Consider the following 12,595-nt stretch of genomic DNA (forward strand, 5'->3'; position numbering starts at 1 on the left):
AAAACTTAATATTAATGGTTATTTACTTGTAAATGAAGAAAAATAATTTCTCAAAATTCGCGAATGTCTCTCGAATTTTCGATGAAATCTCTCCTGCAATAATAAGCGGGAAAATCTGTGTATAAATAGGCCCACCTTTGCACAGGCTAGATTCATTCACTTCTAGCCTTGCAAAGTGAGCGCATGAGTTTGAATAAACTTGGATCAACACCTAAGTTCTTTCTCTCATTGTGATTTACTAAGCAAGACTAACCTTTCCTTATAATTTGAGCTCGACTTATAGAACATCTCGCGCTATAAGAAACTTGGGCCGAATTATATCCTATCCAAGAAAGACTTTAGCTCTGCTTATGGGACAACTCGCACCATAAGAAACTAGGGCATTGTCTGACTTTCCTCGATATTTTGCAATTACTTATATATATTTGATTTACTTGATTATCATATTTATTTCATTTATCTACTTTCCTGAAATTAGAGTAAAATCATCGGAAACAAATTCTTACTCATTAGCTAAATTACGAGAGTTCGAATTATTTTTATTTATAAGTGATACGAACATCACAATGTTCGCTACGCTGTTTAGCAATGTGGTAGCAAATTAAACTCAGTCTGTTTGCCTAAGGTTGTGTATATAATATTGCGCCACTCTTACTGCATCACAAATACTGTATTCTATCAAATAGTGATCTGATAGAGATGGCTCTGGTGATACCTTTCAGCCTTTGATTCGATTTAGCCATTCGCGGGTGTACAATGTGATATCAATCACCTCGACTCTCCTGATGTCCTGAAAGCTGGCGTTGTTACCAGTATTGAAAATATCCAGATTAGTGCTGACGAGGTATTCCATGTAAATCCTCTCCTCTGGTGTTGGTGTCATGCTGTACCATAACTGTACGAGGTGTGTTCAAAAAGTAACGAGAATTTTTAAATTTCGCGGGTTTGGAGAATCCGCTTGTATAAAATTTTTTTTTATTATGTTGGTACACATGCCCCCGAAGTACGATAAAATTTTCAGCAATATTCATTGCTTACTTTTTAAGTGGCAGCCGTTAACGTTAGACGTGTTTTTCGAGCTCGGCGATTTTCGTTTGTGAAAAAAAAATGGATCAAAGAATTTGTATTAAATTTTGCGTAAAAAATGAAATAAAGTGTAGTAAAGTTTGTCAAATGTTAACAAAGGCATATAGTGAGTCTGCTATGAGTAAAGCAAGGATTTATGAGTGGTATAAGCGTTTCCAAGATGGCCACGAAAACGTTGAAGATGACGAACGACCCGGACGCCCAAGCACATCAACAACCGATGAAAACGTGAAAAAAGTGAAAGAAATGGTTATGAACGATCGCCGAATCACAATCAGAGAAGTCGCTGATGATGTTGGCATATCAGTTGGCTCATTTGATCGAACTTGGCGTGCTTTTTTTGGTCTTGGTGATCCAGAATGCCTCCACTGGGACGATTGAGTCTTAGTCTCGACGTCATAACCGTATACCCATGTTTCGTCACCTGTTATAACCCTGTTGAGTAAATCTGGATCATCGTTGACGTCATTCAGTAGCTCTTGGGCGATGCTCATGCGACGTTTCTTTTGGTCGAAATTGAGCAATTTCGGAACAAACTTCGCTGACACATGTCTCATGTCTAAAACACTCGTCAAAATTGATTGGCACGAACCAAATGAGATGCCAATACCATCAGCAATTTCTCTAATGGTAATTCGACGATTTCCCAACACTATTTTCTTCACTTCTTCAACATTCTCATCAGTTGTTGATGTGCTGGGGCGTCCAGAACGAGGTTCGTCGTCGGTGTCTTCTCGGCCTTCATGGAACAGTTTATACCACTTGTAAACATTTTTTTGGCTTAAAGTAGACTCACCGTATGCCACTTTCAGCATTTCAAGTGTTTTGGAACATTTGATTCCATTTTTCACACAAAATTTAATGCAAACTCTTTGATCCATGTTTTTAGACAGCAGCAAATCGTGGAGCACGCAAAACACTTCTAACCTTGATGCCTCTCACAAACAAACCAAACATACTACAAAGCTGAAATTTGGAACGTATGTTCTAGACGAGTGTACCGACATAACCAAATAAAAAAGTCGAAGATCGAACGGACGTAGCCCGCTAAATTTCAAAATTCACCTTACTTTTTGATCACACCTCGTATATAATGAAAGCTCCACCTTTACAAATGTAGTTTTTAATCTGAGATAGTTCGCTGGATTTAGATATTGCAGAACCCCATTGAACTTTCCCCTGAAATAGGTCAGGTCCTCAGAAGTACAATTTATCTCCGGGTACTCCTCATCCGTTACTACTATCGTTAATAGGTTGACACGTTGGACAGTAGTCAGGAGCGATTGACCATTCCTGGGGGGCCCACATCCATCTTGACGTCCGTCCAGTGGGCCTTACGGTTTTTTCATAACCCTTGCGCGCGCGCGACGCGCCATCAACAGTGGCGTTTCACTGGCATTCGGATTCCTTTCCTAAACCGAATCTGTTGCAATCAGCACCACCGGCTACCGCACCTGCAACCCCTGCTATCGAGGTAGTGGATCTGGTGTTCACAGTCGCTTGAGCGCCAACCTCTACTCTCTTCTTTGCCTTTTCCACAATAAGTGATTTTTTAAAAAAATCTTTCCATTTGATTGCCACGAGCAGCTAGGAAAAAGAGATCAGGACCGACAGAACCCCGCATGTAGGTCTAAAACTGTTTACTCGGTAGGATCGTCAGGTGCACTCGAGGCTTTGCTTGAGACTCTTGGTACCCTTGAGAGTTGGGTTGGGTTAACCAGACTACTCACCACGGTATCCTCCAGGAACACCCTAACCCGAACCCATCGATTTTAGTGATTTTTAAATATTTTGCAGTACTCGAAAAAATATTCGACACGTATGTTTCTTATCGGCTTTAACTTTTAAGGGGTGCAATTCACCGATGAAAACCACTCCGAAAAATGGTTTTTTTAATACGAGGTGTGTTCAAAAAGTAAGGTGACTTTTCAAATTTCACGGGCAACGTACTTTCGATTATCGATTTTTTTGTTTTGTTATGTTGGTACACTCTTCCCGAACATCTGTACCAAGTTTCAAGTGTATAGCATTTTTTGTTTCGTTGTGAGAGGCGTAAAGGTTATAAGTGTTTTGCGTGCTCGGCGATTTCTTGCTATCGAAAAATATGGATCAAAGGATTTGCATCAAATTTTGTGTAAAAACTAAAATAAAGTGCTCCGAAACACTTGAAATGTTGACGATGGCATCCGGTGAAACTGTTCTGAGTAAAAAAATGTTTACAAGTGGTACAAACTCTTCCAAGATGGCCGGGAAGATGCCAATGACGAGCCTCGCTCTGGACGCCCAAGTACGTCAACAACTGATGAAAACGTTCAAGCAGTGAAGAAAATTGTTCTGGAAAATCGTCGAATCACTATCAGAGAAGTTGCTGAGGATGTTGGTATATCGCTTGGCTCGTGCCGTGAAATTTTTTCTAACATTTTGGGCATGAGACGTGTATCAGCGAAGGTTGTTCCGAAATTGCTAAATTTTGACCAAAAGATCCGTCGCATGAGCATCGCTCAAGAACTGTTGAATGACGTCAACGACGACCCAGATTTAATCAAAAGGGTCATAACTGGTGATGAATCATGGGTATATGATTATGATATCGAAACCAAAGTCCAATCGTCCCAATGGAAGAGCCCAGATGAGCCAAGACCGAAAAAAGCACGCCAAGGTCGATCAAATGTCAAAGTTTTGCTCACTGTTTTCTTCGATTGCCATGGCGTGGTGCATCAGAAGTTTTTACCATATGGACGTGCGGTCAATAAACAGTATTATCTTGAAGTTATGCGCCGTTTGCGAGAAGCAATACGAAGAAAACGCCCAGAATTGTGGAAAAACAATTCATGGCTTTTGCATCACGATAATGCCCCTGATCACTCATCTTTGCTTGTGAGAGATTTTTTGGCCAAAAACAACACCACAATCATGCCTCAGCCACCATATTCACCGGATTTGGCCCCATGTGACTTTTTCTTGTTCCAAAAACTAAAGAGACCTATGAAAGGACGGAGATTTGCAACGATTGAAGAGATAAAGACTGCATCGCTGGAAGAGCTCAAGGCTATACCGAAAAGTGCTTATGAGAAGTGCTTTGAGGATTGGAAAAACCGTTGGCATAAGTGTATTGTATCTGAGGGGGATTACTTTGAAGGGGACAACATAAATATTGATAAATAAATAAATATTTTTTCTTAAAAATACAAAGTCACCTTACTTTTTGAACACACCTCGTATATCTCTGCATCTTATGAATATTTTTTAATTAAAATCAACGTCAGTAGAAGCATCTACTTATAAGAAATATTTTGGTTAAAAATATTCATTAGATGCAGACATATATTAAAAAAACCATTTTTCGAGGTGGTTTCCAGGGGTGGATTTTACTTTTTAAAATTGGATATCAGCCGATAAAAACGCAAGTGTCGAATATTTTTTTGAGTATAACAACATATCCAAAAATCATTAAAATCGAGTTGAGGTGGTTCCCTTGTTAGTTGCTTAATTGACTTGTCAATCCAACTTTGGTTTCAGACAAGGATAAGGTACTTATTTGGGATTTAGTTGACGCCTCTTCCCTCATATTCATTACAGAGCCTATTTTACGCGGATACGAGTCACGCATACATTCATAAGACTATCTACTCATTCACTTGCTTACGGGTAGGAAATTCTGAGTCACTACCCACCAGTTTAAGTTCTCTCACCACAGCCTCAAAACGGAGACTTTTAGTATAACAATTACAAGTTTAGTTTAAAATAGTCATTTTATTTACTAAAAGTTATGTCTTTTATTTTCTTTTATTTTACAAAATATGAAAACTATTTATAATTCTAAAAATTTTCTTTTAAATTAAGTTCCAGAGTATTATTGGAGGACACAATATCAGCTAATGAGCTCAGATATGGACGTTTAAGTAAAAGTGGACTTAAGTTACGAAACAAAATCATATCAAAACAGAAATGTTTCATTGAAAAGATGAACTGTTTTGAACATAATAATAATCATTGGCGCACTGCTCCTTTTTGGAATGCTGGATCTTTTTGTTTTTGTATGAATGCAAATAACAATACATATTCTTGCATACGCACTATCAACACAACCCACAATTTTCTCTACTGTGAATTTACTACAGGTTTGATCACCTATTATAATTTAAGAATAGGTATGAATAATTTCATTAATATCTAGTAATAAAAATTTATATGTATACATCGATAGCTATATATATATATATATATATATGGGTGATTCCAATACTTTTTTAACTTTAGCTGAAGTTGGGGGTCAGCCGATCGTGGCGGCGATTTTTTCTAGGGTAGGGTATGATAAATGAGGCCATTTGCCGCCCGGAGAATTTTTTTTAAGGCCTTATATATGTATATATATTTTTTCAAAGGGTCAAAAAAGGCCTTTTTTGGCCTATTTTTGAAAAATCTTAGCTCCTCGAGTTTTTAATTTTTTTTGACGTGCGACATCTTGATGGATCCGTCTACTCTTGTTCTTTAAAAGAAAATAGTGCAATATCAAATATACATATATACACTTTGTTCCCATGAGGTATCGAAGTGGATATGAGGCCGATTTCATGGTCATCTTTGAAGCCATATAACTTTGTCAATTTTCAATATTTTTGAACGGAGTTTTTGGGATTCTCTTCTTCTTTTCAAGAGCTTTAATTTGATATCCCGCTCGTCTCATTTAATGAATTAGAACCTGAGTTATATTGCTTCAAAGATGGCGGTATTTTCAAAAGTGGAAATTTTCAAAGTGATTTTAAAAAAACTCTTTTCTTTTTTTTTCTACTTGTATACATTTTTAGATAGCTTATACCGAGTACAAAACTCCCTGAAATTTTTGGGATGTTGTTTTTTGTTCCTTTTTAATAATTAATGTTTGAAAATTTCGAAATTTCAAAATTTCGAAAATTTCAAAAAAACCACCATCTTTGAAGCAATATAACTCCGGTTCTAATTCATCAAATGAGATGGATGAAATCTCAAATGAAAGCTCTTGAAAAGAAGAAGAGAATCCCAAAAACTTCGTTCAAAAATATTGAAAATTGACAAAGTTATATGGCTTCAAAGATGACCATGAAATCGGCTTCATATCCACTTCGATACCTCATGGGAACAAAGTGTATATATGTTTATTTGATATTGCACTATTTTTTTTTTAAGAAAAGAGTAGACGGATCTAGCAAGATGCCGTACGTCAAAAAAAATTAAAAACTCACGGAACTATGATTTTTCAAAAATAGGCCAAAAAAGGCCTTTTTTTGACCCTTTGAAAAAATATATATACATATATAAAACCTTAAAAAAAATTCTGCGCGTGGCAAAAGGCCTCATTTATCATATCCTATCCTAGAAAAAATCGCCGCCACGATCGGCTGACCCCCAACTTCAGCTAAAGTTAAAAAAGTATTGGAATCACCCATTTGTATATGGTATTCTTTGTCGAAGAGATCACTCATTATGTCCAAAAATCAGAGGCTCTAAAAAATTCGTGTCTGGGCTTAAAATTCAATTTACTATATCTACTTTCTTTTACTGAGTGGTCTATTTGAAAAATTCAAAATAATGGGCTGGTGCAGCTCCAACAATACACCGATATTACTATAGAATAGCAGTTAAATGTTTTAAAACTTGCAATGGCAAAGAACAAATTAGTGAAAAAATTTATTTGCATGTATTTTTTTCCGCTTAACACGAACACACCGTTAATTCTGATCTGCTCTATGGAGTCACCTTTCGTTCATAACCTCAAAAACAGTCAAAAAATGCAGTTTTACGCGGCTGAAATACGAAATAGTATAACAAAAGCTCATCATCATTCTTCGATGGTTTTTAACAAGGGAATAAAAAAAAAATAAAAAATGTTCTCGGTTTTAACCTTGACTAGAAGCTGTTCAAAAACAAGGTCAAATTGTTTTAATTTTTCACTACTTTGTAACACGTACGTTAATAATTTTGAATTCCGCGTGGGAAATAAGCCCGAACAACGTCGTGTCACAAATTATTTTAAGGGGGAAGGCTCGGAAGGCGTATTCGCTTCGTCGCAGAAAATTAACGAGGGCTTATGTCGTCCGGTAGTGTCGACAATCGCGATTTACCTAGTTATGAGAAAGACAGATTGCACAAAGAAACTCATCATTTCGGATATTTATTTACACTTTATTGAAACAGCAATTTACATGCGGCGTTTGACGTGTGCGTCGGCCAAGTCCGGGTTAGTCCGTTCCGTGGGAATTAACGCACAGGAAACAGAATATCGTCTTACAACTGTCCCGCGAATCCCTGCGAGTGCGATGCGAATTCACGCACGCAGCCACTCGTCCGCGTCCGGCCGATACGATGCTCAGAGAGAGAGAAATCGAGGTGCGCACCGAGAAACGAAAAAGGGTACCTGACGTTAGGAGGGAGCGCTGCTGTGGAGGTCCACGTCCGCTGGGCCAACTATGTAGTCCTCAAAAGGTGGAACTCTATGTGGATGCAGCTGGTCCTCCACTTCGATTCCGTTCACTCGGTGGCAATTAACTATTCACTCACTTCTTAGTCGCGAGGCTTGACTAGCTCGAAATTAGTTGTTGGTCAAAGTCATACTAACGCCGATCTGACGCTTTTCGCGACGTCTTACGCGTCCCTCTCTACAGGTACCCAATCGGCCGAGCGCCGCCGGCTACGCACACATGTGTGACTCATGCCGGCGACACTATTTCTCTCTCTCCTCCTCTGCTCCCCGCTCTCGCTCCATCCCTCCAACGCCAGGTATCTCCGCCGATCAGAAATCAAACTTGTAACAAAGCCACATCATGCGTCGATACTCGGTTTTAATCAACCGAGACCGATGTGGCAGCGGCTCAGGGGAAGGTACGCGGAAGAGAGAGAGAGGCGAACAGGGCGAGCGAACTCAACGGTCGATTCGTCCATCACAACTTAACCTACTATTTTGATAAAAATCCCATGTTTATGATCGTATTTTATCCTCGTACAGGAAGCTTTGTAATAATAAAATTTTCGATATAAAAAACGCGTTATAAGCATATTTTGAGATTTTAGAGTCCGAATCTCGTGTTTTCAGAAAATTTTTCTACGGGCATACGTGTTTTTAATTTTGCAGTTACATAGAGGTGCTCCTTTTTGAAAAATAAAATGAACCCAAAAATCCATATTTAGTTAAATACGAGTACAATGTTCCGCATCATATTTGTTTCCTCTATCTTTTTATGCTTTCATTTTTTGAAAATCTTACGAAGATAGTTAAACGGTATTGTTTTGTAGTGCATAACTGCTGTTTCAAGTCATTCTTTCTTCAACGGTCCTTGTAAGGATAGTTGAAAGAAATTTCTTCTCCTTGCGTAACTGCTTGCGTAACAGTTCTTTTCAGGATAGTTGTCAAGCTCTCAAATCACTTGTAGCAATCAACTGTTCAACAGTCCTTGTAAGGACAGTTCAAGGAAGTTCCTTAGTCTTGCGCAACAGTCCTTTTAAGGGTAGTTTTAACATAACGTCAAAAAAACAATTCGTACAGATAGATGCATCAATCATTATAACGATGAAGGCATACCTAATTATAAGAGTTCAAATTTAAGAAAAATATTAAAAGCATTACTACAGGTGAAACCTAATTTACCAGTAACTGCCATGGTATGTAATGATTATAGATTAAATTGTTCATTGAATCAATCTGATAGCAGTATGAATATAGATGATTCCAATGATATCAGTAGTATGGAATATGATGATATCTAGGCAGACCAAGGTAGTGAATGCCCAAATACTTCCTTAACTCCTGATAAAAATGCTTCATTCACCAGATTAGTTGGATTGTAAGAACTTCTGCAAGAACTACAAGATAAATTCACAAGCTTGGAAGATAATGATCTCATTGAGCTCAGAATCTTTACGATTGCGCTAGTATCTTAGAGTATAAGACGAATTACAAAAGAGTATGATACTTTTCGAACACTATTTGAGAACTATTTCGAGTATCAGCCACGTAAAAATGTATTTTTTGACTGTTTTGTGAGGTCATGGACGAAAAATAACTCCATAGACCAAAACTTATGGTGTGTTCGTGTTTAGCGGGAAAAAATACATGTAAATAAACTTTTTCACTAATTTTTTCTTTGCCGCTGCAAATTTTAAAACGATTTAACTGCTATTCCGTAGTAATATTCGTGTATTATTGGAGCTGCTCCAATCCATCATTTTAAATTTTTGAAAAAGGCGACTCCGTAATAGAAAGTAGATATTAAGCTAAATTAAATATATTAAGCTAAATTTTAAGCCCGGACACGAATTTTTTGGAGCCTCTGATTTTTGGACAGAGTGAGTGGCCTTTTTTATAAAAAATACTTATTTATAAAATTTTTTATAATATATTTTTTATAAAATATTTTCACTCATTTTCATATTTAAAATTTATTTTGTAGATCCCTTTGAACAATGGAACAGGGCTCTTCTTCTAAATGAATCAGAAAAAAATTATCTACACAACCAACTAGAAAACTTAAAACAATGCAAAGGAACGAAAGAATGCACAGTCAATAGTAAAAAATATATAACAAAAGATAATTTAATCAACTAATAGCTTGAGAAAAATTAAGCAGATCAATTATTTCAATAGCTACAGATAATTCTTCTTATTTACTCATACATATTCATATATTATTTATCAAAAAAAAATCCATTTTATTTTTTTTGGTGTAATAAAGTTTTATTTTTCAATCATCCATTGTATCGTGAAATATGTATTTACATAAAATGAAAAAGTTTGTGTATCATCTGTTTTTTATGCAATTATTTGAATGATCTTAAAGGTGTCATAATTTCTGAACAGATCGTTTCCTTATATAAATATACTGCTGAAACAGTGATATACAATAATTGCTCCGATTTTATGGGCTTAGAAAGATTACTAATATGTTTGAAATCATACTATTTTGTTCAAAATTACCTATCAATGTATGCTGTACGTTAAAATATAAGAACAGATTTTGAAACTTGTAATATTTGAAATAAAACAAAGTACAGGGTGAATAATCAACCATATTATTACTTTTAGTCATATTAAATTTTGTAAAATTCTAACCAAAGTCATACGAGAGTGAATTCCAATACTCCAAATCAAATAAAACTATTCCATTATTTATAACGACTTTTCGCTGGTTTGTCTTTCTACCTCATCATGCCCAACGCAATCTGAATAATTTTCACAATATAAAAATGACATTAACGGTTACTATGCTCAAAAATTATTTATAACATAAATTTATTTAATATATAATAACCGTTAATGCCATTTTTATATTGTGAAAATTATTTAAATTGCGTTGGGCCTGATGAGGCTGAGAAGCCTGGGAGACAAATCAGCGAAACGTCGTTATAAATAATGGAGTAGTTTTATTTTATGTAGAGAATTAGAGTTCACTCTCGTATTTCTTTGGTTAGAATTTTACAAAATTTCAAGTACAGGATGACGATAAAAGACTTTTTAAATATTAAGAGCCGAGAATCACCTAGTAACATGTAATAGAAGTACAGCGGCCGACGCCAATGAAGCTATCCCACGGCCGTGCGCACAATTTATTTAAAAGGGGGTTTCGGAAAGCAAAAAACCAAATATAAACTATTCTTAGTAATTTTTTGATTGGCTGTGTTGTTTTGAAGCAAAAAATTGCAAAGGTTTAAAAAATAAGTCTGCACATATTGTATCATTGAAAAACATATTTAATTTTTTTGGTTAGACATAACACAACCAATTAAAAAATCACTAAGAATAGTTTATATTTTTACAATTTTCAAAATATCTTCCGCGACATTGAATTCACCGTCTTGAATTTTGAAAATCTAAGCATGTATTCTGATTCACCAATAGTTAGAGCTTTATACAGTGAAGTCAGTGTTTCTATTCCATAGCTGTACCTCTTAGGTCTGTGAAAGGGTTAAACTTGTGATCCATTTTTTGAGGTTAGAAATAGCAGTGTCGTATTTCCTACATTGTGGGGATGGACTCTATTTTATCGAATTTCTCTCAGTATAAAAAAAGAGATGGTTACGAAAAATAAAGATATCTATTCTTTTTCTCGTAGATTTGAGCAAATTTTTGATGATTTTACTGGTTTTTTGAGTAGAAAAGAAATGTGATGAGGTAGCTAAATTTTGATAACAGAATCATATTTAGAGAGTCAATATTCATTGGGTAGCATATATAGAATTTCAAATATGAGGTACACTTTTGGTATGCATTGTTTTAAATTTTTTCTTACGAAAATTCTGTGTTTATGTACGCCATACTGAATTTTGCAAAGGTGCACATGGTATGAGAAAGGAGACAACTTAAGCTTCAAAATGAGCTATCAAACGTTTTGATCGGTTGTGTAAATTTTTAGTAGCAGAGGTTATCCGGTTGACGTGATACGTCCTATATATATATAGTATATTCAATACATACACTTCCAATAAAGTTTTGTATTTTTTCTATATGTTACGTACAGTATGTAGGAATAATGTAGCATCGAATTAAATGTATGCGTGAGAGAAAAGTAAAGAGACAAATATAAAGATATAGACATTCTTCATTAGAACAAGGCAGAGCGTTTCCTATCTCGCTGCGGAGTGGATGAGAACCGTAGAAAGCGTCACGCTTACAGCAACGTAATATTTCCACTAAAAATATATATACAAAACTTGTACGCAACTTCTATAAAAACTGTACAATGCTGTGTACAAAATTTGTTCAAGATTTGTTCAAAACTTGTATATATCTTATGTTCATCTCATACAGATCTTGAACAAAACATGTACAAATATTTGACGAATTTAGTACAAATTAAAAATTATTTTTTTGAATAAAAAAACATTTCGATTATTATTTTGCAAAAATTGACTGTTTCATTTATAATTTAAGTGTTTTATACTTGCGATCATCAAACCTAATCGCTATATACGTATTACAAAAATCGTCCGCCAGACCACAAATTAGGCTAGAGACTAGGGATGGCAGTGCACCGATTGCCTTCTCTTATCTAATAACCAGTTGCAGATTTACTTGCAAGTTACAAGGAGCTACAATAGCCGAAAAAATTACAGGATCAAAAAAAATCCAATTTTTACTGGTTTTTTTCAAATTGTTCTTTGTTAAACATGATGATATAAAAAACTTTAGAAAAAGCAAATTGAATCTTGATACCACTAGTCTTAGATTTAAGAAAATTTCCAGTCCATGCTCTTTGCGCAATCGTAAAGAAAATCGCGAGAAAGCATTTTTTTGGATTTTTTGGTCTATGGACGTGGAAAAATTTTTCTTATCTAAAGAATGACATGCCCTGGATAGTTTGTTTATTCAACTTTAATTTAAGAGGTAATGGAGCTGGACAGGCCAATTTTTCCTAGAGATATGAAAGTTTGAATGAAAAAGAATTTTGTCGTTGATCATCGATATCTCACAACCAAATGATCGCACAGAAAACTAAAAAAGAGTTTTAGAAACTTGACTAAATTCTCTACAAATATCGGC

Source organism: Phymastichus coffea, unplaced genomic scaffold (genome assembly GCF_024137745.1).
Source record: "Phymastichus coffea isolate CEN01 unplaced genomic scaffold, Cenicafe_Pcof_1.1 PCOF00010, whole genome shotgun sequence".
NCBI lineage: Eukaryota > Metazoa > Arthropoda > Insecta > Hymenoptera > Eulophidae > Phymastichus > Phymastichus coffea.